The sequence below is a fragment of the Berghia stephanieae genome, chromosome 2, assembly GCF_034508935.2.
Source record: "Berghia stephanieae isolate SIO BIC M18660-M18661 chromosome 2, UCSD_Bste_1.3, whole genome shotgun sequence".
In the NCBI taxonomy this organism is placed as follows: domain Eukaryota; kingdom Metazoa; phylum Mollusca; class Gastropoda; order Nudibranchia; family Aeolidiidae; genus Berghia; species Berghia stephanieae.
The window spans coordinates 104,876,956-104,884,455 of record NC_088361.1 but is presented as its reverse complement, the minus strand read 5'-3'; the positions used below and the strand labels follow the sequence as shown (position 1 = coordinate 104,884,455).

At 31.4% G+C, this 7,500-nt stretch overlaps 1 protein-coding gene and 1 long non-coding RNA gene across 2 annotated transcripts in view; one reads left to right on the top strand and one right to left on the bottom strand.

Annotated features, from left to right (window-relative positions):
* Nucleotides 1–5,422, bottom strand: part of LOC144966145 (uncharacterized) — an 8,350-nt gene extending 2,928 nt beyond the window's left edge. Inside the window, exons 1-3 of the long non-coding RNA XR_013644165.1 lie at nucleotides 5,335–5,422; nucleotides 4,361–4,433; nucleotides 3,370–3,493 (exon numbers count right to left, since the gene is read on the bottom strand). This is a non-coding gene — a long non-coding RNA (uncharacterized LOC144966145). The remainder of the gene's footprint in view (nucleotides 1–3,369; nucleotides 3,494–4,360; nucleotides 4,434–5,334) is intronic.
* LOC144966144 (uncharacterized) overlaps nucleotides 4,440–7,500 on the top strand; it is an 18,076-nt gene continuing 15,015 nt past the window's right edge. Inside the window, exon 1 of the mRNA XM_078902261.1 lies at nucleotides 4,440–4,482. The gene's annotated coding sequence lies outside the window, so the exon portion shown is untranslated. The remainder of the gene's footprint in view (nucleotides 4,483–7,500) is intronic.

The following is a 7,500-nucleotide window of genomic DNA, read 5'->3' as shown; positions in this document are numbered from 1 at the left end:
GAAACTTTAAATAAATTTTATTCACGTTTCGACACAGCAAACAAATTTGATATTGAAAATGAAAAACATAAATTAGACAGGGCTTTGGAAGATGAAATGACTATTGAGGTCAGTGAAGAGGAAACGAGATTCGTATTTTCGAAACTAAACGAGAGGAAGGCTGCTGGGCCGGATGGATTGAAAGGAAAACTATTAAAAGAATGTGCCCACCAGCTTTCCCCCATTTATACACATATTTTTAACTGGTCCCTCCAATGCGTTTCAATCCCTGAAATTTGGAAAACTTCAAAAATTATTCCTGTTCCAAAAAAAGAAAAACTTGAAACTATGAACGATCTCAGACCTGTTGCACTGACTTCAATAGTCATGAAATCTTTAGAAAAACTTGTTCTTGTTAAAATTAGGAATCAGTTTATGCCATTGAGTGATAGTCATCAATTTGCTTACAAACCAGGACGTGGCGTAGAGGATGCCATTTTGCTGTTTACAAACAACATCTACAGGCATCTAGATCACGCTAGGAGCTATTGCAGATTGCTTTTTGCAGATTTTTCTTCAGCGTTCAATACAATGCAACCTCAGTTGGTTGTTCAAAAATTGACTAGTCTGAATTTAAACAAGTATATAATTGCTTGGGTGCTCGAATTTCTTACGGAGAGAGCACAATATGTTCAATTAGGGCAAAACAAATCTTCCTGTATAACTACAAATACTGGTTCTCCTCAAGGTTGTGTATTGTCCCCTGTATTATTCACAATATACACGAATGACTGTAGAAGTCAAAACCTGAGTGTACCTTTAATAAAGTTTGCAGATGACACCGCTCTTCAAGGCCTCATAACAAATGGCAACGAAGTGGCTTATAGGCAAGAAATTGATAGATTTGTGTCTTGGTGTGATGCCCACCACCTAGAGCTTAACATAAGCAAGACAAAGGAGCTAGTGATTGACTTTAGGAGAGTGAAGGAACCGATAGAACCGTTAAAATTAAAGGACCAATTCGTCCAGCGAGTTCCTCACTACAAATACCTTGGTGTAACGATTGATGACAGGCTCAAGTGGGATGAACACTTGAAAATAATTAGGCATAAGATGTGCAGACGTACATATTTTTATCGAAACTCTCAGTTTAGAATAGATAAAACCCTCTGCACATTATTTTATAGAGCAGTAATCGAAAGTGTTTTGTCATTTTGTATAACAGCTTGGGGAGGCAATTGCTTAGCAGTGGAAAGGAACAAAATAAATTCAAATATTAAAAAATCCATTAAACGCTATATAAATGATGTTGACGATGTAGATCTTTTATACGAGAAATTTTGTATAAATAAAATAACTAAAATATTAAATGACCAGTATCATCCACTAAGACCATCAATTATTATGTCAGAAAGAAGTGGTCGCCCTTTCTCTATTTCAACGAAAACAGAGAGACACCGAAAATCTTTTCTGCCGTCCAGTATTAGGCTTTATAACAACAAGCAATAATCATTTTATATAATTATTTCTCATTTTTACTTTTTTAAAATATAAATATTAATTTATTAATTTATTTGTTTTGCAATCTTTTCAATTTTCAATTTATGGTGACAGTTTTAACTATTTTACAGTGTTGAAATTATTCATATTATAAAGCGCAGCTCTGGTTATAGAGCTGCTCCTTTTTTATATATATACATCCTATTTCCATTGTATTTTTATCTTATGTGTAAATTATAACACGTCTGTACAAAAAATTTCCTTTTTGGGATGCAATAAAGTATTATTATTATTATTATTATTATTATTATTATTATTATTATTATTATTACTACTACTACTACTACTACTACTACTACTACTACTACTACTACTACTACTACTACTACTACTACTACTACTACTACTACTAACTACTACTACTACTAATACTACTACTACTACTACTACTACTACTACTACTACTACTACTACTACATTACTATACTACTACTACTACTACTACTACTACTACTACTACTACTACTACTACTACTACTACTACTACTACTACTACTACTACTACTACTACTACTACTACTACTACTACTACTACTACTACTACTACTACTACTACTACTACTACTACTACTACTACTACTACTACTACTACTATTAACTTGTATTCAACGCCTGCAATATTCGACTTTTATTGGTAAATTACTATACTATTATACTTATTCTATTATAAATATTTATTATTACTTATATTATATTTTAATTTTATTTGTATTATATTATTATTATTATTATTATTATTATTATTATTATTATTATTATTATTATTATTATTATTATTATTATTATTATTATTATTATTATTATTATTATTATTATTATATTATTATTATTATTATTATTATTATTATATTATTATTATTATTATTATTTATATTATTATTATTTTATTATTATTCATTAATATTACTATCAGTAATATTATTTTGGTTGAGATATTAACTTTTGGTTAGTCAATTTGATTTTATTCATCAGTATCTTTCCTGGCTTTTTATGTTTTATTTAAATATGTGTAATTTTGTGTAATGAATATGGAAATTTGTTACTACTACAATTTCTAAGTCTAATTGAAATATTGTGTAAATTATATTTGTTAGTATTTTAAAACAATCCTTTTTCCCATGTATTTCACTCATGGTCTTGAAAAAAATGGTTATTTTGTCACTGCTGTGTAGTGTAAATTTAATCAAGTGGTTTGGAATTATAATCTATGCAGTCTGCGCATGCGAGATTTGAAAATTTGGATTTGGCCAATTTGAATTGTGACCAAAAAGTCTATAGTTTATAGTTGTATGACTTTTGATGAAAATACATTATTATAATAATTTGTATGACATGATAAAATTGTCTCTCATTTATACTATAGCTGGCTGATTTGTGAATAATAAGAAAGATAATCATGGTAGTAATTATTTTAGTATTTTGGTAAGGATTACAATGTCTCTGTTGAAGAGGGCAATGGCGATGTCATTTCGGAAGATGTTGATAGCGATGATGATGACGATGATGATGATGATGATAATGATGATGACGATGATGATGATGATGATGATGATGATGATGATGATGATGATGATGATGAAGATGGTGATGAGGATGATGATTATATATATATATATATATATAATATATATATATATATATATATATAATATATATATATATATATATATATATATTTATCTATATATACATATGTATATATATTTATCTATCAATATATATATATATATATTATATATATATATATATATATATATATATATATATATATATATATATATATGATTCTTGTATGTGGTGATAATGATTAAGATATAAACAGTGTCTTACGAGCAATCAGCATCGGGATAGTTATTACACTGACTGGACGAGTCACATTGTGTGTGGTCACCAAATTGCCCACCGCTCAATCTCTGGCCGTGTACTTGGTTAAAGCAGACTGCCATGGTCAAGACTGAGAAAGTAGCACAAGATAAGATGGAATGCAAGGAATAGACTTTCATTTATTATTACAACAGTTATGTTAATCACATAATATTCTTTACAATCTCTCGTCACAGAAAACAGTCAAAGTGCAACTAAGCTGCTCGAAGCTATAGACAGTAAAAAGTAACCAACAAAAATGAATATAACAGCTTCAAAAAGAACAAAATACTCTAAACCCATCTTGAGCCCAGATCAAAAAATAATTAAACATAAATACATTACATAACAAATCCAGATCGACGGTAGAAAAAAATTGGGCCCATCCTCTCTGTATATAAATCTTGGAATGTAAACAAAAAGAAGCGTTTGATAGGTACCTAAGTTGTGCGTATTGACTATATGGGTTATTTTGAGCACACTTTGCAATGTGACCAAATTTAATATAGATCAACCCCCCCCCTACATATAGCAGCGTTATTTTGATAAGTCCAAAATATGACGACAATCAACTTAGTATTAAAAATGTGAAAGTGAAAAATCTTTTATTGTACGTCAAAACAGATTAGACTTTGCTTTTTTATAAATTGAATTTCAACTGATAGTATAAACCGGTCATCAGCCATAATATTTTAATATTCTATAATCGGACATCGCAAATTGTCATTTGGAAACGTGATATAATCACCTGTAGCTTTTCATCGGGAGGGGTTCAAAAATGACCTTTTTGGAATACTTTTGTTTTTACACAGAGTTATTTTAATGACTTTTCATCTATGACAAAAGATAAAACCTGTACTCACCAAGAGCGAGAAAAGCTGCTTGGAATACTTTTGTTTTTACACAGAGTTACTTTAATGACTTTTCCTCTATGACAAAAGATAAAACCTGTACTCACCAAGAGCGAGAAAAGCTGCTTTCTGCATACTTGATATTGAGTTGGTTAACCAAAGTAGAACTTGAAAATAGTCCTATCGAAAAAGGAGAGAATAAGAATTATTACTTGTACCAATCATTCTCGTAATTTCACACCCCTCTTTTTCATATTCTATCACTTTCTCTCCACCTACCCCCTCCACCTCCCCTAATTCATCTCCGACTCCTCCTACTCATTCTCAGGCATCATGTCTCGTTCTACATCTCACGTGTTGCTGTTGGTCGGGGGTCCTTTGTAAAGCCCTGTTAGCACATTTAGTGGATAATGCGCTATATAAGTTTTGTGTGTGTGTGTGCGTTTTTACTGGTATAATTATGAGCATTACAAATTCTACATGTACCTACCGAACAGACAATAATATGATGACAATTATTACGACCCAGACATGGCCTGTGAGTGTTTGCTTTCGTGTGTTGAATATGTGTGTAAGAGAGAAAGAAAGAGAAAGAGAGAGAGAGAGAGAGAGAGAGAGAGAGTGAGAGAGAGTGAGAGAGAGAGAGAGGGGGGGGGGCGAGGGGAGAGAAAAGTTAAACGTACTCAAAGCGCTTTTAAAACAAGTCCCTTACCAAAAGCGTCGTGTAAAATGTGGAACGCGTCATGAAGCCTATTAGGCGATATTACATTTTTTTTTTGTAGACAGAAAAAGGTCAGGTATTCACTTTACATTTGAGTACGATGGAGAATGTGAGTAATGAGCCTTTCCCATGGTGTCAACCATGCGGCAATTGAAGTTCGAACCCAGGACCTTCCGATCCAAAAGCGAGTGAATAACAAAAGGCCACATAGCCGCACAAAGTCCTTACTATTTTCATTTTCAAAAAGAAACTTATCAAGTAAAAAGATTTAACTCTCTCGAGTTCACCCTCATTGAAAATTGAACAAATTTGTTCGATTTTCCATGTATATGTACTTGAGAGAGTTAAGATTATACTCACAAGATGAAGTCTTTCTTCTTCTGCTCCGAGGAGATGGGTACCGCTCACTCTTACACGGCGTGCTTTTATAGTATTGTGGATTCCTGATTGTCAAAAAGGATTAGAATAAATATAAATGATATCCCATGTTTTAAATACTTCCTTTTTGGACACAAACAAATTAATTTTCCATTTTGAAATCGTACATCTTATCAATAATAATGGTTTGATGTATCGCCGTTGTTAAAAATTGACGATTTATTACATCGTAATTTGCAGTAAAAGATCAATATATCAAATATATGATTTATAACGGATGTAATCTGATTGGAATAATATAAATGTAACTTACAATCTCTAATGGATAGTATTATGGGTGATTTAGATATTTATAGTTGAATCTATAGTCCAAGGTATGAAACTGTTCTGATGCATTGTGGTCTAGTGGTATGACACTTGCCTTCGGGTGGAAAGGTTTACAGTTCGAGTCACGATCCGAGCGGTACATAGTTGTGTTCTTTGAAAAAGCTCTTTACTCTCATTCTCGCATCGTACACAGGTGTAAAATGAGTACCGGGTTGTTAATAGCGTTGTCTCTGACCGAAAAATAACCTTTTAATATCGCCTCACAGGGAGCCATATCTCGTCCTAAATGTTAAGTATTGCTGCTGGCTGGAGACTATTTGTAAAGCACTTTGAGCACGTTTAGTGGATATTGCGCGATATAAATGCTCAGGTTTATTATTTTTAAATGTTACCCACTGTGTGAAATGTATTATCTTGGATGATATTATTTTCCCAATATTTCAAAAGACAATTCGGAAAACACCAATATGTTATTTCTCTAGTAACCGAAAGCTAGACTATGTCTATTTTATATCCCGGCTAGACATTCAAGAACATTCCTCCCATTTATCCGAAAATAACTAATCTATTAACGTTTTAACTGGTTATTTTTTGATTTACCGAGAAAAGGTTTTGAACCCGAAACGTTTGGTATTTAGTATTTACCTTCTTTCCATAACTATTACGTTAGATTATTTTTACACCACATTATTCATGACGTATTTACATTTTTTAAGAATTCAAAAAGACAAAATGATCCTTTTTTAAAGATTGAATTATTTATATAATTAATTACATGATATCTGCATGCGATCATTTAAGATTGATGAAAGTCAATACATTGTTTAAAAGTTAAAAATGTGCATGGATTTATACTAAAAGACGGCCACAAAAAAGGAGGGAGCGAGAGGTGTAGGGATGTAAATTAGTGGATAGATAGATAGATAGATAGATAGATAGATAGATAGATAGATAGATTAGATTAGATAGAAGAAATATAAATTAATAGATATATATATATATATATATATATATATATATAGATAGATAGATAGATAGATAGATAGATAGATAGATAGATAGATTGGTTGATTGATTGATAGATAAATAGATGGATTTAAACAGATATATAAATAGATACATAGAAAAATAAATGAATAGATAGATAACTCTGTTAGCGACAAATTACTCAATTTACACCCGAGTGTGGTGATAGAATGGGAGTAGAGGGCCTTTCCCATGAATTCAAAGTTGCGCCGTCTGATTGGACTGGACCCAAGGACCTTACCGTTACGAAGGTGGTTGTCATACCACAAGACCACAAAGCTGTATAGAACAACAGAATTGCAACAGATGGTGGTGTGAGATTGAATAAGATAAAAAAAGGAATGTTGAAGAAGAAAAATAGTCATTAAAAATTATTTTCTTATAGACGAAGAAAGAACGTTTTAAATTGTCCAAAGCTCACAATTTGACATGAGATTAAATCATGATATATTTACATTATCAAAACAATATCTCAATATTGGTAAACAAGACGTGAATAAGACTTTAGTTTATGATCAGAAACATGAGTTGTTTGTAGAATTTTCCTGTCTAGCTTTTCCCATGTGAATTTATGTTATTTTTGATACAAAACATTATTTAAACATAAAACAGGTCTTAAAGTCACCAATATATAACCTAGAAGATGTCATAAAACATAGAAGGTAAAGGATTAGCTGAAATTTACGCAACATCTCCGTCTGTGTTTGATATTTTATTACCTGATCGGATTATTCTTGGAGATGATGGTGTTGTTGTGCTATACATATGTTTCTCGTCATTGGTGACAAAATGAAT